This window comes from Pelodiscus sinensis, chromosome 17 (assembly GCF_052426305.1).
Source record: "Pelodiscus sinensis isolate ZL-2025 chromosome 17, ASM5242630v1, whole genome shotgun sequence".
Classification (NCBI taxonomy): domain Eukaryota; kingdom Metazoa; phylum Chordata; order Testudines; family Trionychidae; genus Pelodiscus; species Pelodiscus sinensis.
Genome location: NC_143068.1, coordinates 317001 through 341236, shown reverse-complemented (window position 1 = coordinate 341236; position 24236 = coordinate 317001). Strand labels below are relative to the sequence as shown.

Sequence of the window (24236 nt, the reverse complement as noted above, 5' to 3'; positions counted from 1 at the left end):
CAGTCTCTCTTGTTCTTTTAGTCTCTTAAGCTGGAGGTCAAGTCTAGCATTTTCCTCCCTGGCTAGGGCCATCTTCTTTGCATGCTCTGCCCTTCTCTCTGCATACTCTGCCATTCTCTCTGCATGTTCTGCTTTTCTCATCTCAAGTTCCCGATCCATCTCCTGCTTTCTATTAGCAATTTCTTCATCTGCCTTCCGCCTTCTTTCAGCAGCCTCCTTGGCTTGCTTCTGCTCCTTTTCATCCACATCTCTGGTTAATAACAGCACTACCAGATCTAGTTTAGAGGCCCTTTTCCTAAAGGCAATGCCTCTCCCCAAGCACAAATCCTTCAGAGCACTTTTGCTCAGACTCTCATATAATTCCGGGTTCATCGCAGCGGCTCTTTAATCAACCAAACTCTCAGCACCAAAAATCAAATTTAGACAGCGTGGGGTCCTGATCCCAAAGCTCAATTGACCAAGATCTGTGGATCCTGCCGACTACGCCACTGTGACGGACCGGGCCGTGTCTGGGCACAGCTAAGGGCGTCCGCTCAGGGCGAATTGCTCAAATCCGGGGCTACTTACAGCCCCCGACTGGCGACCTCTCCAAACAGGCCACAAACCAGTCCCACAGAGCACTTCAGCAACCTGCCTGAAGCCTCCCGAGCAAAACCCCTCCGACACCCCAGCAATATCCGTTCCCCAGATGGCCCCGGGCCTATACACAGGTGGGGGGTCCTAGCACCCAATCCCACCTACCCCGAACAAGTTCTGTCCGGTTCCAAGAAACCAGCCACAGATCCCTGGTCAATTTACCCTCCGGACCTTACCCACAAATCACGCTGGGCCAATCCTTTAGAATCTATATCTAAAGGTTTATTATCACAAGAAAGAAAAGCCTGAGAGTAAGGTTATTAAAGTACAGTACGTTACATGCACCGAATCTCCCAGTTCTCGATGCAGGCTCTAGCAGAGATGTTGCAGCTGCTGGTTTAAAAGTTCTTATTGCACATCCTAAGGTCAGGATGGGTTCACAGGTCTTCCGGGCTCTTCAATCCCTGCAATGCTGCCTCTGGGATGAAGTGCTGAGCTGAGAACAAAATGGCCTCGACCACATGGCCTCTTTTATTCCCTTCCTGGCCTCTTCTTGTATGCAGCAAGTCACCTGGTCAGAGGCCAATCTCTATGTTTCCTGCTGGCTGCCCTCAGGTGACAAATCCCATTCTTTGGGTGTGTCCATAGCCTATTGAGAGCCATTGTTCCACAGGGCTTTGCTACTCAGCCTGTCCATAGCCATGCTTAAGCACATTCACAGAAATATTCAGCTTCCACACAGATTACAGATTCCTACCCACACACACAGACATTATATACTCACATAAATAGTGTACATAAGATTAACAAACAATAAGCTCCCATTCAATACCCCACATGGCTCCCCCCATACCAATTTCTGGGGCCAACACCCCCACCTAGGGGTGCAGCAGCGATCTGGCTGCTTCCCTTCAATTCAGCAACGTGACATAGGGGAAAGTGGGAAAAGAGCTCACCTCACTTTGCTGAGCCTAGGACAATGACCAGTGAAGGATGGCTCCCCTCTCCCTGCACAGTAGGGCTATGTCTACACTACAGGGGTTTTGCGCAAAAACCCACTGAGCGTCCACACCTCAAGCGCATTTTTACGCAAGAAAATGTACAGTAGAATGGCAGAACAGAGGGCTTTTTGCGGTGTAGGTATTCCTCTTTCTACGAGGAATAATGCCTTTTTGTGTAAGAGTTTTTGCGCAAAAAGGTGTGTGTGGACACTCCACGGGGGTTTCTTGCGCAAAAAGAGCCTATCGGAAAAAGCACAGGTGCTCTGATGGCCGTTCTGTTAGGGGCCATCAGAGCTTTCTTGCGCAAGAGAATCCATGCAGTGTGGACACTCTCTTGTGCAAAAGCACATCGCTATTGCAATGTGCTTTGAGGTGTGGACGCACTTTTGCACAAGAAGTTTTTGTGGAAGATCTCTTCCGAAAAAAGCTTCTTGTGCAAAAACCCTGAAGTGTAGACAAAGGCTTGAAGTGGAGTACCAATAATATCTTAGATTCTCTACCCCAGCCAACATTAGAGCCACCTGGGGCCTGCTCTAACTTGTCCAGCAGGAGCAATCTCCCTCTCCACTGCCTGGCTCCACCTCCTGTCTAGTTCAAAAAAGAACTAGATGGATTCCTGGAGGTTAGGTCCATCAATGTCTATTCGCCAGGCTGGGCAGGGAGGGTGTCCCTAGCCTCTGTTTGTCAGAAGCTGGGAATGGGCGAAAGGAAGGGATCACGTGATGATTCCCTGTTCGGTTCACTCCCTTTGGGGCATCTGGCATTGGCCACTGTCGGCAGACAGGACACTGGGCAAGATGGACTTTTGGTCTGACCCAGTCTGGCTGCTCTTAGGTTCTTATGTCCCAGGGCTGTGAGGAGAGGTAGGTAGGGTATGTCTACACTGCCACCCTAGTTCGAACTAGGGTGGCTAATGTAGGCATTCGAAGTTGCAAATGAAGCCCGGGATTTAAATATCCCAGGCTTCATTTGCATCTTGCCGGGCACCATCATTTTTAAATCCCCCTTAGTGCGGACTCTGTGCCCGCGTCTATACGTGGCACAGAGTAGGTAGTTTGAATTAGGCTCTCTAATTCGAACTACCGGTACACCTCATTCCACGAGGAGTAACGGTAGTTCGAATTAGAAAGCCTAATTCGAACTACCTACTCTGTGCCGCATGTAGCCGCGGGCACGGAGTCTGCTCTAAAGGGGATTTAAAAATGGCGGCGCCCGGCAAGATGCAAATGAAGCCCGGGATATTTAAATCCCGGGCTTCATTTGCAACTTCGAATGCCTACATTAGCCACCCTAGTTTGAACTAGGGTGGCAGTGTAGACATACCCATAGGGACTAGCTCTGCTGGCTCTATGCAATGGGGGATTTGCCACATTTGTCACACACAGAGGGAGGTTCCCCTCTTGCACAGACGTCAGGATCCTGACCTAGACTAAAAGGCCCCATCCTGGAAACACAAGTTACTCAGAGGTGCAACATCGGCAGGCCAGGCCCAAAGGCAGCAGGAATAATTGTGCCATAAAACAAAAAGCTGGCGGGTGGTAGGGCAGATAAGCCTGGATTGTTTGAGTTACTCTTCTAGTCTTAAGGCTGTAGGTTTCACACAGGGAGGAGTGACACACAAAGCCCTCCCTTACACACACGCACACGCAGTGAACGGTGACACCCACACCTCTCTGCTCAGCTCTCTCACACAGGGGGAGGCGTTCCCAACCCTCCCTGCCTGGCACCCTGCCCCCTTTGTGCCTGGCTGGGCCCCCAGGACAGACCTGGCCTCTCCTGGTGCCATGTCTTCCAGAGGCGGGAACATACCCTTCCCCCCAGACTCCTATCACACCAGAACATGGCCAGTAGCAGCCTTTTGGCCCTGGGAGGGAGGGGAGGGATGGACACTACTTTCAGCTGCGGGGTAGGAGGGTGGACAAAGGGATGATGTTGCCTGTCTCTCTGCAGAGCTCATCTCTTCTCCCCCCCTTCATCCCTCATGGCTGGAAGCAACTGGTCTCTTCCTGCCAACACAGCGTCAAACGGCTGCTAACCCCTCCAGGCTGCTGCTGGCCACCGACACAACCCGGCCACCTCCTGTCCCCCAGCTACAGCACAGGCAGAAAGGGATCACGGTCTAAGGGTGCCTTGTGCACCAGTAATGGCTCTCGTTAATACATTTAGGAGAGGGGTAACTAGTGGTGTTCCCCAAGGGTCAGTCCTAGGACCAATCCTATTCAACTTATTCATAAACCATCTAGAGAAAGGGGAAAGCAGTGAGGTGGCAAAGTCTGCAGATGATACTAAACTGTTCAAGATAGTCAAGACCAAAGTAGACTGTGACGAACTTCGAAAAAGATCTCACCAAACTGAATGATTGGGCAGCAAAATGGCAAATGAAATTAAATGTTTTATAAGTAATGCACATTGGAAAAAATAACCTCAACTATACATACAATATCATGGGGGCTAATTTAGCTACAACTAATCAGGATAGAGATCTTGGAGTTATCATGGATAGTTGTCTGAAAACGCAGTGTGCAGCGGCAGTCAAAAAAGCAAACAGGATGCTACGAATTATTTAAAAAGGGATAGAAAATAAGACGAAGAATATCTTACTGCCCCTATATAAAACTAGAGTATGCCTACATCTTGAATACTGTGTACAGATGCGGTCTCTTCACCTCAAAAAAGATATTTTGCCATTAGGAAAGGTTCAGAAAAGGGCAACCAAAATGATTAGGGATTTGAAACAGCTCCCATATGAGGAGAGGCTAAAGAAACTGGGACTTTTCAGTTAGAAAAGAGGAGACTGAGGGGGGATGTGATAGAGGTCTATAAAATCATGAGGGGTGTGGAAAGGGTGAATAAAGAAAAGTAATTTACTTGTTCCCATAATGTAAGAACTAGAGGACACCAAATGAAATTAATGGGTAGCAGGTTTAAAATTAATAAAAGAAAGTTCTTCTTCACACAGCGCACAGTCAACCTGTGGAACTCCTTGCCAGAGGAGGCTGTGAAGGCTAGGACTATAACAGAGTTTTAAAAAGAGCTAGATGAATTCATGGAGGTTAGGTCCATAAAAGGCTATTAGCCAAGGGTTAAGGAGTGGTGCCCTGGCCTCAGCTTGTCAAAGGCTGGAGAAGGATGGCAGGAGACAAATTTCTTGATCATTGTCTTTGGTCCACCCCCTCTGGGGTACCTGGCATTGGCCACTCTTGGCAGTCAGAATACTGGGCTGGATGGACCTTTGGCCTGAGCCAGTGTGGCCGTTCTTATGTTCTTATGTAAATGATACATGCACAGAAAGAGGCTATACCGATCCAGCAGAGTGTGCCATTGCAATGGACAGGTTACATCCGGCATTTTGTGTTTGAATTATGCATATTCAGGAGCCAATCTCACAAAGTGTGGGAGGGAGTCATCACAACGTGTAACCAGCCACCACCTGGCACCTGCCCGCACACACCAACCTCCACAACTCTCAGCGCAAAAGCAGTGCTGGCAGGAAACTGATCGTGGGCAGGGCCTGCTGCCTGAGAGCCAGGATGCAGCAGGGGCTGCGCTGACAAACTGCAGGGGGAGCAGACAGCCACATGCGCTGCATCTCTGCCCCTCACCAACCTTGTGGCTGCCAAACAAGGGTTCGCCCAGCAGCAGGACCCCCCAGCACTGGTGAGGCCACATCTGGAGTATTGAGTCCAGTTCTGCCCCCCCCCCCCCCAGAAGAGATGTGGACGCATTGCAGAGGGTCCAGCGGAGGGTAACCAAAATGAAGAGGGGGCTGGAGCACAAGACCTGCATAGCGAGGATGAGGGATTGGGGCTTGTTCAGTCTGCAGCAGAGAAGAGTGAGGGGGGATTTGACAGCAGCCTTCAACTGCCTGCAGGGGGGTTGCAAAAAGGCTGGCGAGAGGCTGTTCACAGTGGGGGCAGATGGCAGAACAAGGAGCAATGGGCTCAAGTGGCAGTGGGGGAGGTCCAGGTTGGATATTAGAAAAACTATTTCCCTAGTCAGGTGAGGAAGCACTGGGATGGGTTCCCTGGGTGGTGGGGAGGTGGAATTTCCACCCCTAGAAGTTTTGAAGTCCCAACTTGACAAAGCCCCGGATAGGATGATTGAGTTGGGTTGGTCCTGCGTTGGGCAGGGGGCTGGACTCGACTCCTGAGGTCTCTTGCAGCCCTAGGATTGTGTGTTCTATGAATGAGAGAAGACAGACAATACAGGACAATTTGCCCATTTTAAAGAAAAAGGACACCTGCAGGAGGGTTTAATTATGGGTCTGTCCCTTTGAAAACAGGATGTCTGCTCCCCCGATACAGTGAGAGAAACTGTACCTTCATTTCCAAGGGACCAGAAATTAATCGACAGGGCTGGTGAATTTCACTGCAAATTAGAACCAGGAAAGAGATACTAAACTATGCTTTAGTCTGTGACTATAAGGAGTTTGCATCTTGAGAAGAGAGAACTTTTTGTGTGATCTGAGGCTGGCATTTTTCTTTCTCTAATGCATTTGGATTTGGGGATAGGAGTGATGGATTTCTGGTTGGGGGTGGAGAGAGATCTGATGCATTCAAGGTGCTGGCCGTGTTTCTTTGCCATTGCATCGCTACATTAAGTTTGATTCTTTCTTTAATTGGACGGTAGTGCCAGATTGCTCTGTCAACTTTTCTCTGTAAGAAGTTGTAAAGCAAATCCTGCTGCACAAGCAAGAATCTGAGGTTTTTCAAGATAGGATAAATAGAGCCGCTTTCTTTTCAGGTAGGAACAGAGCTTGTCAACTATACTCTTACCCCACTATTAAGCATTCCTTTCTCTGTCCGCATCCTGCTTTGATAACTCTATGTCCTTCCTTCCATATCCCTTGGTAAGATTACAGCTTGTAGAGTATGTTGTGCTCTCTGAATGTTATAAGTGACTGTGTATTTGTTTTACTTTTTACATTTGCAATTGGAAAGGAAAATAAAATAAGTTGGAAATGGTTGTCTAATTGTCTAACTATTTAATTGAAAATAGTTAGTCCTGATATGTGAGATATATAGGAGACTAGTTTAAGTAGCATAGTGAAAGGAACAGTACAGATAATAGCAAGATAAGCTTTGCTAACTAATAATTTGAGCTGTCATTGCTGAGATTATGTATAATTAATAATGGTTTAAAAGTAGCATTTGTTTTGTTGCAGATTGCTATGGTTTTTAGAAATGAAAAGACACGGACAAAAATGTATTAGACTAATATGGCAAGTAAAATGTCTTTATATATTCAAGAAATCATGCCACTACATTTGGCTTCAAGCTGAAAAAATTTAAGAGGGATTTTTAAAATATCAATGACCATCATTTTCTATGAAGAAGAATTATTTTTGTTTCTTTACAATTTGGTGAAAGAAATTCTATTTTTACAATACAGTAGTGGTTTTAGAGTATAAGATCAGTAGAAATATATCTTGTTTGTGCATACACACAAAAGCGTTTGAGCATTTGGAACATAGTTAATTTCTTTCTTTGTAAGGAATATCTTTACTGGACATTGTTTTTGAAAATAATACACCATGCTTTTATGTTTAAGTGTCTATACAAGAAATTAGAACACAACACAATTCACAGACATGTTAAAATACCTCTTTTACTATTAAAATGATAGGAACATATATAGAACTGCAGTGGATTGAAATGGGAGTAAAAAGAATACAGGATCATTACTAAGCCTCGGCATGTTTTAACTTTAATTGAAATGCTTGCTCCTTTTCATTGTCTTTTTAATCTATTTGCATTTTTAAAAGATAATCTCTTTTACACTTTTTTCTTTAGCTTGATTAGTGCATGTGGAGCGGGGGAGTATTGTGTGTTTGGTTTTTAATTAACCAAACACATGCAGAGCTTTTTTCTGCATTAAAAAAGCACCTGCGGGAATATTTTTAATTAAACAAATTGGATGAAAAAAATTAGCCTTGATTGTGATTCTTTTTAGAAGTTGTTTAAGCATTTCACAATAACGACCTTAATCACAGATAGGTTTGCCAACACTGTATTTCAAAAATAAGAGGCTGTTTTCTTAGTACCCCTCTGCTTGAGGTTATTATTGATGATGATAATAGTAAATAAGAATAAGCCGTATTCACCTGCATTTCCCAGGAGCATTTCTTGCTGCATTTCTTGCTGCATTTCTTGCTGCATTTCTTGCAGCAACCCGATCAATTGTACAGAGACAAGGCAACAAGGGACGTCCCTTGTCACACGGGACTGTTGGTAACTCTGGTCATAGCAGTGTTGTGACAGCTTGTGAGAAAAAGCTGGAAAAGTGTTTTGAAAATAAAGCGCAATGTATACTGTTTGCATATACAATTATTAATATTGCTATCAATATTTCTTCATTGTTCAAAGAAGCAGAAACTTTTCCCATATGGAAAGTGGGCCCCAAAGGCCTGTTTTTTTAATATGTGTAGACATGAATGAAAATAAAAATCATCTTAGTCATGGAATAAACACGCCTAATAACACGACTAACAAATATGAAAGTGAAATTTAGGTATAGGAACAAACCACACACTTCTTTAAAGTTGCCTCTAGCATAAAATAGAGGAGAAAATGGGATCATAGACGCATTTTAAAAAATTCTAACCTGTCCTTAAATGAACACTGGATTGTTGCTTTGATACACATTCCTGATAATATTTTATGAAGGACTAATAAATGTAAGGTCACATATTTTATGAAAAATAATTAGCGTCTTAGAAGTGAGACTTCCTTAAAGCACTCGGCTAATAACCATTTACCGTGCAATGGAGAGACACCGGCCAAGTTTAGATGATAAAAGAGCAGATTAGCAAAGTTCTATTTCTGTATATCCATATCGCGGGGTGCAAAGATAATCTGCATAATGGGGAACTGAGAGCCACTGAACCAGACTGTAAGTCCTGTACATAATGAAACCACTTCAAGTCGGAAAGTGCAGACGCACCCCCAACACTGCTATTTCCAGCACTATCTCCATCTCCACAGGACTCTCGTGAGTGGCTTGTAGGGAGACTTGCTTTCATTTTCCAGGATGCAGACATGTGCTCGCACACCCTATACAGAGAGAAGCACAAGTAAAATAACACATTGATGACTGCACTGGTTTCACACTGTGAAAATATATCTCAGAGCTACATGTCTTTTAAGTGTAAACCTGATAAAAATATGGGCCACGTTACAAGTTGCTTCCTAATCAATGCCTAAATGTCTAATCCATGCCCGGCATCGCTTGATTATATTCATGTTGAGTTATATAGAGTCTCGTATTAAGGGTAATTTGTGATTCAAGACAGTGCTCCAGAACATTATTCTAAAAACCAATTTGATATTTTTTTACCTATTAAGCAAAGCCTGAGAATACATGCTGGGTATATGAAACCACTTAAAGACTTCAGACTGACTTAAACAAATGATTAGAAGGCATTTATATTCGGATTTATGTTTACATCAAACTTTATATTTTTTTTTACTCTGTTTTACATGCTGACAAAGATTGCCTGACAGTAAATAAGAATTCTTCAGAATTAAGGAAAGGCTTGAGCTAGTGAAATGGAGCTCTAACAACAGCTATCGTTTCAAAAGCCTTTAATCATAAAAATTAACCTAATTAAAAACATAACAAAATATTTCAAACAGACTTTAAAATGCACTTTTTGGGGGCTTTCCCAACTCAGATACAATCTATTAAGAGATCTGTTCATATATCTTTGGGTGAATATTTTTTTCTTTTCTTTCCTTCATATTTCACATAAGAGCTTTGACTAATTGTATTTTACAAACGTAAAATAAACTTCAGACATGATTGCATAATATTTAATCCACTGAACAAGATATCATTTCTGTTCCTACTTTATGATACTCCAGACCAGGGCAGTTTCATATTTCACTATTCTTCATGGTAAGGACACAGAATCCATAATTACTTCAATGAACTACACATTTTTGTTCTTTGGTGTAAAAGTTGAAAAATTGCGTGCATTTCTCAAATACATTTTTGCCAGTTCTATAATTCTTAAATGTGAGCATTATAATATATGTTCTTATATAGTTTTCATTCTTATTTCCCTTTGACATTTTGTGTGGCATTAATGCTAGCAGTTGCATTTTGATATACTCACTCCAAATGTTGTATCATTTTCGGGATTTAATTTTGTATTGAAAATGTAGGGATAGCACCCTACGAAAACAATTCCAAACTCTAAATTGAGTGAAATGTTGACACTCTTTTTTCCTTATGCTCAGATGAGAATTGCTTATACCAATTTAGAACTTAACACATGTTATATCATGCAACTTGGAAAGAGCATTTCAGCATAGACTGGAATAACTTTGCATAAGAATAACAAACTCTGGATATGAAATGAAAAATTTGGGCTTAGTGTACTCTGAATAATAACACAACAGAGAACTGACTATGAAGACACTAAACAATGTTAACAGTGCCCCTTCTATATTTCAAACGTTTTAAAACAACTTTATCTTTCCTTTGGGGCTGTTTCTGCTTATAGGATGAAAAGGATCCAATACTTTGAAACTGTTCGTAACTTAGAGCTTCTGAGATGTAGGTTGTTTCTTTTACGCTAATACACAAAACTATTTTAGCTTTGATGTGTAACAATTACATAAATCTCAGTTCAAGTGAGATTCATCTAAGCAGATAGCTTGAACACATATCTAATTCAAAGAGATCCTTTTATCAGACAAAAGTTATGAACCTTATCTGAGTGTGCCTGGTAATTCATGGCATTAATCTCTGGTATAACTTTAAAAACAACAAATGGCCCTGCCGCACCTGAGAAACTAACATATAACCACCATTGATTTGTACTTCATACTCTGCCTCTTATAGGTACGCTAGTGTTTTTAGAAACAGAATCTCTTGTGAAATCCCTTTCTCTGGAAGAGTCTGATGCCCTATATCAGCAGTGCTCCAACTTTCTGGGCTCTGGAGCCCTTTACATACGTAAAAATGTATGCGGAGCCCCAGTGGTCCACTGATTGTATGTGTTGTGCCTATCGACGTTTCCAGTTTGTCAACCTCGTGGAGCCCCTGGAGATGTCTCGTGGAGCCCTGGGGCTCCGTGGAGCACAGTTTGAGAAACACTGCCCTAAATAACTTGAAATTCGCTGCTGTTGTTGCTATGTCGATCAAGGATATTAGAGAGACAAGATGGGTGAGAAAGTATTATCTATTGGCCCAACTTCTGTTTGTGAGCAAGGTAAATTTCATCACAGCTTATTGAAAGCTGCCGGCGTCCTCTGGGCACAAGATCCATCCTTAAGGAATATTCCAAAAGGTGGCAGTGAAAAGGAAGAGGTTAATATCAAATTTCACTGAGTCGTCCTCAGGCATATCAATTCAATCGCATGAGTAAAATGGGTGAAATATTTACCCTCTCCACCTCACAGGGTGTTGTGAGGCTTAATTCATGAATGATGGATGAAATACAAGTATATTGGTCCTGATCCTGTAACAGGCTCCTTTCAGGTGAAGCCCCACTGAAGACGGTTTTGCATTGTTGCAGAGATGTGTCTGCACAGATCTAGGTGCAGGAGTTAGCCTCGAAATCAAAATGACATTAACACAGTTTCTGACCCTGAAAAGCCTTCTACACATGCTTAGTGTTGTGCACTCCGAATAGTCCAACCAAGCAACGTGCATAAATATTTGCAGCATCTGGGTTTTAAACTGTTAAGTTACACATTGCATTGAGATCAGTCCACACTCAGATCAGAAATCAGACCCTCTCTGACAAATGTCATTGCAACTAACAGAATTGTAGCCATCTACAGACAAGGATTTTATGGAGATGAGCTGGGTTACAAAATGTTGCTTAGTGTAGCAATATCATCTACAACAGGGGTGGGGAATATAAGGCCTGGGGGCCGGATGAGGCTCCTGGCTTGCCTGGATCTGACCCTGGAGGTTCAGGGCTCCCCCCAGAATTGGAGAGCCCATACTGGTCCACTCTCCACTGCCCCCCCCCCCCCCCCAAGCTCTGGCGCACAAGTGGGATATGGGGAGTGTCTTTCTCTTCAAGTTTATTTTTCTGATTTTTCTGGGGGTTATAGGCTAACCCAACCCAAAAAAAGGTTCTCTGCCCCGATCTATAACATTAGCGCACTTCACAAAACAAATTCTTGCTGGACCCAGTTTGGGAAACCATGCTAGAATTCTGTTAAGTGCAAACCCAGATTAATCTCAGTTGAAGTCAGCATGACACTGATCACAATGAGGAGAGGACTTGTTTGGTGGCTGCAAACTGTATCATATGAAAAATGTGTGTTTTGTAAAAATGAAAGTGTTGAGAGAAAGGAAGGGGAATCCTGATACGTCTTGCACTGAAAGCAAGTGATCTGAACCAGAAAGATGCACCAGCTTGGGAAACAGGATGAAAATTCCACTCATGTGTTCCTCTTTTTAATAGAAAAATGTGTCTTTCCCCAGTGATGAGAGTTTCAACTTTATAGATACAGTCTGTGTTGCTGGGGATAAACAGGAAAAGTTTTGCACGTCAACAGAAACTAATTCTGAACCTTTTGATTCATTTTCCACTTCTGACTCCGAACAATAATTATAGAAACATGTTACATGTGAATATTTGTGTCATGAATGTGTACACTGTTTTGAATGCTTGCTTCTTTAAAATCTGGATGCTTGGAACATGAGTTTATTGTTGGAAAGATGAAGGCTTTGCAAATAATGGGATTAGGATGAGCAACCACGGACCTGTAATGTTTAATTTATGGAGATTGCCTATCTTCTAGAACTGGAAGTGACCTTGAAAGGTCATCAAGTCCAGTCCCCTGCCTTCATAGCAGGACCAAGTACCATCCCTGACAAATGTTTGTCCCAAATGGCCTCTGCAAGGATTGAACTCACAACCCTAGGTTTAGCAAGCCAATGCTTAAACCACTGAACTATCCCTATTGTTAGTGGGGCAAGAGATGTGATACTCATGCTGATCATAAAGTCTGCTAGAGTCTGGCAAAACATTGCCAAGTAAACATTTTTTTTTTATTCATGTAAATGAAAAAATGTTTCATGGAAAAGATACTTTTTTCAGCAAAAAGTACATGTAACCAAGCTCCAACCAAGAACAGGCTAACCCAGATATTTATCAGGGAAAATCCCTTCCATCACAGGTGCACCTGTTCCAAATCCTCTGGTGTGAAAGCTCTCTCCAGTGAATATAGGAAAGTTAGTTAATGCCTGTTATGCCCTCTGACATGTAAGGCAGCAATGAAGGTTCTCCATTTTTGTTCGTTTTTGGCCATTTTCTCCAGTGTGTCCCAGTTGTAGTTCATTCTCTTCATATCTGCCTCAACAGTACTCCGCCATGTTGTCTTGGGCCTCCCACGTTTCCATCATCCTTCAGGCATCCAGTGAAGGGAAATATTTATTCAGGGTGTGTCTACACCACAAAGTAATTTCAGAATAATGGCCGTTATTCCGAAATAAACTATGTGAGCGTCTACAAAGCAATTCCATTATTTCAACATAATTTCAAAATAACGGCCGGCTTATTCCAACTTCTGTAAACCTCGTTGTACGAAGAATAACGCCTGGGCAGATTTCTTTAAGCTTTACTAATCATATGTAGGAATGAAGGGCTTCATCTAAAGTCCTTTCAAGTTACTGGAAAGATTCCAGTTGACTCCACTGGCCTTTGGATCAAGTTCTGAAGCCTTCCAAAATCCTCCTTACTTGCTTTAGTACCATCAACCCCACATGTTCACAAATCATGAGTCAGGCTGCCAAAAATCATGAGATTGGCTTACAAATTATAAGTGTTAGTTTAATGTTTTCTTTGCCTTTAATTTTTTTGAGTCTTTAGAGGTTATATTTTCAAACTTTATCTGCAACTAAGAGCGCTGTACCCTTATTTTTTGTTTTAATTAAAGCTGAGATACTCTGGTTATTTCCAGAGAAAAACCCCATAAGAACGGCTATACTGGGTCAGACCAAAGGTCCATCTAGCCCAGTATCCTGTCTTCTAACACTAGCCAATGCCAGATGCCTCAGAGGGAGGGAACACAACAGGTAATCATCAAGTGATCCCTCTCCTGTCACCCATTCCCAGCCTCTGACAAACAGAGACTAGAGACACCACTCTTACTCATCCTGGCTAATAAACATTGATGGACCTAATCTCCATGAATGTATCTAGTTCTTTTTTGAACCCTGTTAAAGTCCTGGTCTTCACAACATCCTCTGGCAAGGAGTTCCACAGGTTGACTGTGTGCTGCATGAAGAAAAACTTCCTTTTGTTTGTTTTAAGCCTGCTACCTATTAATTTCATTTGGTGACCCCTAGTTCTTATGTTATGGGAACAAGTAAATAACTTTTCCTTATTCATTTTTCCACACCACTCATGATTTTATAAATCTCTATCATACCCCCCTCAGTCACCTCTTTTCTAAGCTGAAAAGTTCCAGTCTTTTTAATCTCTCTTCATATGGGACCTGTTCCAAACCCCTAATCATTTTTGTTGCTCTTTTCTGAACCTTTTCCAATGCCAAAATATCTCTTTTTGAGATGAGGCGATCACATCTGTACACAGTATTCAGGATGTTGGTGTACCATGGTTTTATACAGAGGCAATAAAATATTCTCTGCCTTATTCTCTATCCCTTTTTTAATGATTCCTAGCGTTCTATGTGGTTGTTGTTGTTGTTGTTGGTTTTTTTACTGCCGCTGCACACTGAGTGGATATTTTCAGAGAACTATCCACAATGACTCCACGATCTTTCTCTTGAGTAGTTGTAGCTAAATTTGTCCTTGTCATATTGTTTCTATAGTTTGGGATTATATTTTCCAAAATGCGTGACTTTGCATTATCAACATTAAATTCCATTTGCCATTTTGTTGCCCAATCACTTAGTTTTGTGATATTGCAAGTCTGTATATTGCAAGAATCAGTAACACCTCTTCCTCCCCACTTCACAAGTTATTTCTCTGTCATGTGTTTACTTTTAAATTGGCGTTTCTGTGATCTGAGCATTTTGGAATTTCATCTGGGTGAAACTGATCCTCTAAAATGACTCAGATTCCAGAACTGTTACTTCAGAACTACTACTAAAGAAAATAACCAAGACTTCTGCCCTTCGACATTTTGTCAGAGTAAATAGGAGACAGACAATCGAGGAGGAGGGTGAAAGGTACCAAGAGAAAAAAGAGAATTGAAATTATTTCACTTTGCCCCTTTTGAACGTGAATATCTTTCATTTTCTTTAATGTTTACTAATTTTTCCAAAGAAAACGTGTGCATTTAATTGAACATTTGGGATCCATCAGTGGCCTATTTAGGATGTTTAGAGGCAAGAAAGTGGATTCTTTCTAATTGGATGTTTTCTTTTTTATTTTCTCGACATATAATTTAAACTAATGGCAAGCACATGTGTTAAAGGGTCACCTCTTCTAATAGGTGTGTTGCTAGGATCAAGTCTTTATTTATCTGTCTGTGTAATTTACTTGTTCTTTTTCTGAAAGATGGGCTCAAATCAGATTCCTACATTATTTTTCCCACTATAAATACCAAAAATCCTACATATCTCCTTTGGCTTTGCTGGAGAACGTGTGCAGTTTATGAAGGTACCTAATGGAAACATGAATTCTTTCTCAATGAATTGTGGGAGAACTTCCCTGACCTTTCTGAGCGTGAGGGGATAGGATGGGGAGCTACTGGAGGACTAGCGCCATTTGAGTGGTCCCATGTCCACACTATAGCAGTCATGATAGTAGTTGATGAGCTGTGCAAACTCACATTTTAATTTATACCGTCCCTCAGCTAATTCAACGTAATTCAACGTAAAGCTACTACCACCTTAGCTCAAGTTAAGGGCTTTTGTGTGTCGATGGAACTCAAGTTAGGGGCCACACGTGAGATACAATTCACATTAACTTTGTACTAGAGATGAGCAGCTCTTTCATAACTGAGGCCTTGTCTTCACTTACTGAGAGAACAATGCTACAGAGATTGATCTCCCGGGGATCAATTTAGTGGGTCTAGTAAGGGCGTGCTAAATCAACCACTGATCAGGCTCCTGTCAACTCTGATACTCCACCAGGTTGTGAGGAGTAAGGGAAGTCAGTGGGAGAGTTTCTCCCGTCCACCCTCCACAGTGAGGTTGCTTCGGTAAGTCGAACTAAGGTACGACAACTCCAGCTACGCTATTCACATAGCTGCAGTTGCGAAATTTAGTTCAAATTTGCCCCCTAATGTAGACCTGGCCTGAGATAAGGACAACATGCTTGGTCTTAGGAGAGGGAAATATTTTTAAACCCAGTTTTAACACACGGTTTCTGCAAACAGATTTATGCTGGCCATTCTGGATGAAGCATAGCTGTGCTCATAGTATGCCCATGAGGGGGACGTGGAACAATCGGGATTCCTGCTCATTTCCTGTTGTCAGCAGTGACCTTTGATGCCATTTCATTCCCCTACTTCACCGCTGGGTGACGTGATTTCAGTGCGTAGGATCTGGAAGCTTTTTGAAGTGGTCTGGAATCTTTTGAGATGAATGGCAGGAGCTAGTTATGTGTAGGATCTATTAGTTACTAAAAACGTTACCGATTTTACGCCAAACTAAATACAAGCGAAGACCAGATTTTTAACAGGTCTGGCTCCAGATTGGGTGCCTGCTTTGCAATGACCACAACTGATTTGGTAATTACATGCACAAATGGGTAAGTCTGATAATTTGCATCTACAATTAGCCAATTGCACGTGCAGTACTTGTTAATCTTCAATCTTGTTATTGACTGGGTGATGCGATGTACGACTGAGGAGGGGCATACCGGCATTAGATGGACGCTTTTCTCTACACTTGAAGATCTGGATTTTGCCGATGACTTGGCACTTCTCTCTCACACTCATCGGCATATGCAAGATAAAACAGATAAATTAAATAAGTATAGTTCACAAGTTGGCCTTAAGATAAACCAGAAGAAGTCAGAAGTCATGACTCTGAACACTACAATACAAACCCCCATCAAGATCAATAACAACGATCTTCCTTTTACTGATAGATTTGTATATTTGGGTAGTATCATCACCCCAGATGGTGGAAGTAAGCAAGACATTCAGAATAGACTGAGTAAAGCACGAAATGCCTTTATCGGTATGAATAACATCTGGAAATCCTCAAAGTACAGTGTGCGCACCAAGCTGAAACTATATAACAGCTGTGTTCTCCCAGTGCTTCTCTATGGAGCAGAATGTTGGCGCATGATACAACGAGACCTTACTAAATTGTCTACATTCCATACCAAGAATCTTAGAAGAATAATCAGGATATTTTGGCCAAATAAAATTTCCAACAAAGACCTACTCTCTCAGTGTAAACAAGAAGACATGGCCACTATAATTATGAAAAGACGCTGGCGATGGATAGGTCATGTGTTACGAAGAGAAGACGGATCTATTACGAAAATTGCACTCCACTGGAAACCAGATGGGAAGAGAAGGAGAGGAAGACCAAAAACAACCTGGCGCCGAACGGTAGAACAAGAATTAAAAGACCATCATCACACTTGGGGAACAATAGGCGCTTTGGCCTGCGACAGACAGAAGTGGAAGGACTTTGTTGCTGTCCTATGCGCCATTGACGTAACGGGCAGTAAGTAAGTAAGTATGTGCAGTACTGAGTATTGTACAGCTACAGTTATCTGTAAACTGACCTTGAATAGTCATAGAACCAAAGAGGTGCAGAACTCAGTTACACACAAACACTGGGTGATACCTAGATATCATCAGGAGCCCTTCAAAGTCCATTGCTACTGCTTCTTTGAACGTCAGCCAAAAAGGTTCACAAAAGAGCCATGAAAAGTGCTGTCCTAATTAGACATGTGTGAATAACCGATTTATTTGGTTTTCTGGCCATTCTGGGGAAAAAATCAAAAGAAAAATTGTTTGGGGTCAGCCTGAAAACATTTTCTGAAATGTTCAGCAAATCCAAAAAGCCCTCATTGTGGGGCAAGCTAAACATTTTGTTCAGCCCAAAATGAAAGATTTCTGTTCTTTTTTGAGGACTTTTAACGCTGCAAGAATGAAGTGAGAAGGGTATTTCCAAACAAACGCTCCACAGAACCCCACCCTATATTTTTCACTTCAAAAATTTCAAAACAAAACATTTCCATGTCTTCATAATTGAAATCAGCAAGTCCAGATAACTGGCTCCAATGAGTTTTTAAAAAACTGACCAAGGATCTCTCTGTACCAAGAAAGCTGATTTCCAGGAAATCCTGAGACACTGTGACAATTTTAGAAGAAAAGAAGAAATATCGCGCCAATATTCTGAGGGTAACTGGGATAACTGAGTTGTTACAGGCCTGTCAGCCTGGCTTCCATTCTGGGCAACATAATGAAATACCTGATACGGGACTTACTCAATAACAAGTCAAAGAGGGTGTCAAGTATCAGAGGGGTAGCCGTGTTAGTCTGAATCTGCAAAAGTGATGAGGAGTGGAATGTTTTCCACTACATGCATCTGACGAAGTGGGTCTTTGCCCACGAAAGCTTATGCTCCTACACTTCAGTTAGTCTATAAGGTGCCACAGGACTCAAGTCAAAGAGGGTAATACGATTATTATATAATTATGACCAATCTACATGGATTTATGGAAGACAGATATTGTCAAACTAAGTTGGCATCTTTTTTCATGAGATTACATATTTGGTTAATAAAAATAATAGTGTTAACGTAGTATACTTAGATTTCTGAGAGAGGTTTTAATTGGATCTGCACAATATTTTGATGAAGAAGCTAGAATAATACAAAATTAATATGATGCATATTAAATAAGTTAAAAACTGGATGGCTGGTATATCTCAAAATTTAATTGTAAAAGAGGAATGGGTGAGTTTCCAGGGAAGTAACAGAGAGATTTTCTTGGCCCTGTGCCAACATTTTTTTCAGTGCCCTAAAACAAAATATTAAAATCACTAGAATGTTTACCCAGTGTTGCTTGGGTCCTTAACTCAATTAACTTAACCTAAATAACTCTTCTGCTACCCTGTTGTTTATCTATTTGATGAATTTACTGGGAGCAATCATATCTCCCCTCAGTCTTCCTTTTTTTAGGTATGCCGGTCAAATTCGTTAGCTCTTCTCTTGTAGGGTAGGTTCTCCGTTCCTCTTATCCTCTTAGTAGACCTTCTCTGCAGCTGTTCCAATTTAAATTCATCTCTCTTAAACTATCAAGACCAGAACTGCACACCATTTTCCAGATGTGGTCACACCACTGCTTTGTATATTAGCAATAACATTTCCCAGTCTCTAAAGACAATACTTCACATGATAACTCCTCGGGCTGCATTAACTATAATGATAGAGATGCAGCCGTGTTAGTCTGGTCTAGCTGCTGCATAGTCCTGTCTTTTGTTTCAGCTAGGACTGCATTAGTCTTTTTCACAACCACATTAAATTGGTGGCTCACAGTCATCCTGTAATTAACCAACAGACCCAGGTTTTTCTTCTCTTCTGTCATTTCCAATTAACACATCCCGAACTTGTAGCAAAAAATTGTATTGTTAGTCCCTAAATGCATGGCCTTGCGCTTTGCACTGTTAAATTTAATCCCATTTCTATTACTCCAGTTTTCAAGGTCATCCATATATGTTTGTATGATATTCTGGTCCTCTTCCATATTAGCAACACCTCCCAACAGATTTTATTATCAGACCCCCTCTTTTTGTGCCAACATCATTAATAAAAATGTTAAATAAGACTGGTCCCAAGATCAATCCCAGAAGAACTCCACTAGAAAACTCCTTTTAGCTTGACACTTCACTTTTCAGAATTAAACACTGTGGTCTCCCCTTTAGCCCACCGTTCAATTCTTATATTATTGCCCATCACCTCCAATTTAACTAGGGTTGTCAGATATTTTCATAAAAAATCCTGAACATGGTGGGGGAAAAAATTGATTAAGCAAAAAAAAAGAACAGAAAAAAACCAGGGGACCCCAAAGATGTTGAGCAAAAAAAAAGTCGTTGTGCCTTTAAATCCACAAGCTCCACGCTCCCCCCACCAGATGCAACAGGAGAAGACTGTCCCTGCTGGCCTTCCGTCTGAGAAAACATTTAACGTTTTCATTGTACATGTCTGGTAACCACTGTCCAGATCTCTCTTTCATTGATTAGAAGCGCAGACCTAACTTTATTAGCTTTCCCTGAGTAAAAGTTTGGCAGGGGGGTTGTCCCCAGTTGGTTTCCTGGGTGCTGAACGCTTAGAACCAAGTCCTCCCCGAGTTGACACGGTTCATTGTTTACATCGCTCTGTGGGCAGGGAGGGTAACCCCAACTCTATGAATTGACTGGGGGAGACAGAGGATCTGGCTGGGGGATAGGGTGTTGGGGAGCCCCAGAGAGCAAGAAGAGGGTCGTCAGTGGCGTGATCAGCACACTGGGGACCAGTCCCAAGGAGACTTCTGAGATCATACCCCATCACACTCCTTATTAAAAACCAAGGCTCAGTATTCCTGTAGGAGTTGGGCCGTTCTTAGATCCTGTCAATCTTTGCCTGGTTTGCTCTCCATACATGGAATATTAGGACCCTTTGTGGCTGTTGGGCACCTACATCTCCAGGATTGGAACAAAACATAAAGGACCAAACGCTGAGTCGGCGTGATATTATTACTACAGTCCTGTGATGGCCTCACTTGCATAGATGTGTGGACAGAGCTGGCAACAGGTGACTTGTCTGAACACCACTAGTCATCCCCTACAGCTCCCACTTTAAACCCTTCCAATGAATCACTGACCATCTACAACAAGGGTGGGGAACCTCAGGCCTGGGAGCTGGATGCGGCCCCTGGCTAGTCTGGATCTGGCCCCTGAGGCTCAGGGCTCCCCCCAAGCATTGGGTAGCCCATGCTGGTGCTCCAACCCCTCCCCCCCCCACACACACACACCTCCCCACTCCCCCCTTGCCGAGCTGGAGCACACAAAACTACTAGCCTGGGCTCCCGTAGGCTCAGGTGTCTGAGGGGACCGGGGGGGAGGGTCTTTTTCCTCAGTCGGGGCCACAGTGAGGGTTTTTTTTTGTTTTGTTTGGGGGAGGGGTTGGCTTCCAACTTGTTTGCAGCCCCCGATTGATTTTTCTGTGGGTCAGTGGCCTCCGACCCAAAAAAGGTTTCCCACCCCTGATCTACAATCTATCCTGGACAACGATCCCTCACTCTCACAGGTCTTGGGAGACAGGCCAGTCCTACAGACAACCCCTAACTTGAAGCAAATTCTTTCCAGCAGCCACACATCACACCTCAGACACACTCACCCAGGAACCTCCCCCTGCAATAAACTCTGTTGCCAACTCTGTCCACACATCTACACAAGCGACCCCATCGCAGGGCCTAACCACATCAGCCACCACTCCAGGGGCTCATACAAGTGCACATCCTCTAATGTGACATGTGCCATTAAATGCCAGCAATGCCCCTCTGCCTTGTAAACTGGACAGTCTCAGTGACAAAGGCTAAGAGGACCCGAGTCAGACATCAGAAATGGTAACCCGGGTAAACTTGTTGGGGAACATTTTAACATGCCTGGCAGGGAGAGGATTTAAAAGTAGCCATTCTACAAAGGAATTTCACAAGCCATTTACAGAGAGTGTGTGGAATTGACCTTCATATGAGAATTTGACATTATTTCCCTAGGCTTGAACAAAGACACTGATTGGATGTTGCATTATAAAGCCAGCCTTCTGTGCATTTCACATCTAATTTACATTAAAAGCTAAGTATGGGTGTGACGTAGTGGGGGTGCTGTCTGCTTTGTAACCGGGTGTTCCCATCTGGCTGTGCTGCGATGTGCGATTCCCAATGACTCCCTCCACGTGTGTATTAGTCCAGACACCTAAGTCCGAGACTGAGCAGTTAACACAGCTCTTCTCAGAGGGAGAGACAAGGAAGGTAGGCAGAGACGGCCACCTGGCTGGGGGGCAGGGCCTGGGAGCTGGGAGCTGGGTCAGTCTTGGCTGGGGGAAGCATGAGGAGAGCCGACTAAGTCCAGCCAGGGGGTTTCAGGGGCCTGTGAACCCCTTTATCCTGAGAGGAATAAGGCTGGCTGCCCTTTCTCCTGTGGTAACATCAACCCTAAGCTACGCTATGTCTTTGTGAACTGATAAACCTTCTACTCTGCTAGCTGCCTGAGAGTCACATCTGGCTGCGGATGGGGGTGCAGGATCGGGGCTCCCCGACATGCTGTCACAATGGGACACCTCCAGCCCACTTGATTAGCCTCATTAGCACCAATCCTACAATGGACAGGTAAATTTTTTTTATCTTCCCTTCTTTTTCTGTTATAAATTCTGGGTTCCTGTTATTGCCAGTCCACCTTCCAGCTCATCTGAAGAAATGGGTTTTGCCCACGAAAGCTCATGATACTACATATATTTGTGTTAATCTTTGAGAGTGCATCTACACTGCACCATTATTTCGAGATAACTAGCGTTATTTCAGAATAACAATGCAAGCATCTACACAGCTATTCCATTATTTCGAAATAATTTCTAAATACATTATTTCGGCTTATTCCAAAATCTGTAAACCTCATTCTACGAGGAATAACGTCTATTCTGAAATAGCTATTTTGAAATAAGCCGTGTGTAGATGCTCCACTTCTGCTATTTCAAAACAGCCCCTCGCCTGGGCTTTTCTAAGTTATCTTTCCCAGTGCCTCTTGGGGCTTTAAATCGAGATGGCATGTCTACATTAGGAAAGCCTGTTTCGGGCTAATTTTGAGGTTTCCCTGCAGTGTAGACATGCTATTTTGAAATAAGCTATTTCAGAATAACTATTCCGGAATAGCTTATTTCAAAATACACGTGCAGTATAGACATGCCCTGAAGTGCCACAGGACTACTCGTTGTTTCCAATGAGATATTTCGCAATCCTCTTGCATAGTTTCCTTGGAAAAGCTGCCTTGTTTCTTCCCCGTTGGTAGGAAACTTTGCTACACCAGTTGACAATTTCTTTTGCAGGCACCCAAGCAGCACAGACAAGGGGTGTCAGGATCTGTCTGTGGCCACATGCATGCAGGGGCTGTACCCTGGCATCCTCAGCTACCCTCAGGAATGAGATATCAGCTTTTATCACCCCTGCTTGTGGGAAATGGTGCCAGTGTTCAGGATAGTGTCCCGAGGTGATTGCAACGATTTCTCTCTGAAACCCCACCACTTTGCCCCATCTTGCCCCTTCTCTGCCAGATCAAACTCACCACAGTTAGGCCTCTCACCATGCTGTGTGCCTGCCAAGGGAAAGCACGCAAGTCATGTAACTAACACTCCTGAATCAATGTCGTGCCTGCACTCACAACCGTGCCTACATCTATGTTTTCTTTAGCATCTGCAGATGTGCCTTTGAGGGTCTCCTCCTGCACAGCCACCGTGCAGCTGTGTCTGAGAAGGGGGTGAAACAGCAGGAGTAAGGAAGCCATGTTTGGGGAGGTGTTACAATAATCTGATGTTGCTGATAGCAAGCCCACGGCTTGGAGAGAGGCTATCAATGAAAACTGAGAATGGGTCATGAGGAGAGGAAACAGGGACAGAAGCAGATCACTAAATAGAGCAAACAGACATGCGGAGGCGCCCGACTACAGTGCATGTGGAACACATCCATGAGCTCCTCCCCCAGCGGCCCACACAGAACTGCCACTCTGCCCCTATGGACTGTTTCACAATGATAGCAAGACATACACCCAGCAGGGAAACCCCCATTTTACAACGTGCTCTTCATCATCGTGTCCCTTGCAGAACACAGAAATGTTTGTAGAGCCATTTAAGAAAAGAAAATGAATCTTGATTTGTGTCCTAGGTGGTGAAATTCATACACAGACAGTGATAATCTGTGTATGTACAGAGTAAAACGAACGTGCATGCAGCCATCATGACAAGGGTCATATTAGCATGCTCAAAAGCAATGGTGCATTACAGAAAACCACATTACGGATATTCATTGTCAAAATGCTTTTCAAAGGCTTGCTGATTCAAATACCCCTCCACTGAGTCCTTCTTCCAGTCCTACTATTAGTCACTCAAAAGCAGTCACCAATTGATCCACCTTGGCTCCACCCCTGCAAAAGCTTTTTCCCCTTAATTTAACAAATGTTATGCAGAGCACAGCAGGCTGCTATGACCATGAGAATACTTTTCTCATTAAAGGTCTAATCTGCCTGTCAAGGCTGTTTCCACTTTGATTTGGAAGAAGGGAAAACAAGTCTATTTCTACCAGAACAGGCAGAATTTGACTGCCAAGCCCCCAGAAACAAAACAAAAAAAACCCAAACACAAATGAATTCTGACTTTCTTGCTCAGAGGTATTAGATGGTACGAAGAAGCATTATGAGGGAAAATGTAGATGTTTGCTAATTAAGTTAAGCCAGGATAAAAAATGTTTGTTTTCATGGAATAATAAAGAGGCTTTTATGTACAAAGTCTTAGTTGTTAGAGATTCTAGCACGTTTAACTTAATTTGCCATTCCGGAACATTCTGTTCCTAGCAGATGCAAACCTAAAATCTGGGATTTGTTTATGAATGCCATGGTGGAATTGACCATACCACCTTCCATCATGGGCAACCCACCCAACAGAGAACTTCTGGGATATCTGGAGGCTTCAAGCACAAATACTGGGGTTGATCAAAACTCAACACTGCAGC

General features: G+C 42.9%; 1 protein-coding gene across 1 annotated transcript in view; it reads left to right on the top strand.

Moving 5' to 3' along the window:
- Positions 1 to 5741: 5741 nt before the first annotated feature.
- Positions 5742 to 24236, top strand: part of ASIP (agouti signaling protein) — a 121386-nt gene continuing 102891 nt past the window's right edge. Inside the window, exon 1 of the mRNA XM_075901530.2 lies at positions 5742 to 6320. The gene's annotated coding sequence lies outside the window, so the exon portion shown is untranslated. The remainder of the gene's footprint in view (positions 6321 to 24236) is intronic.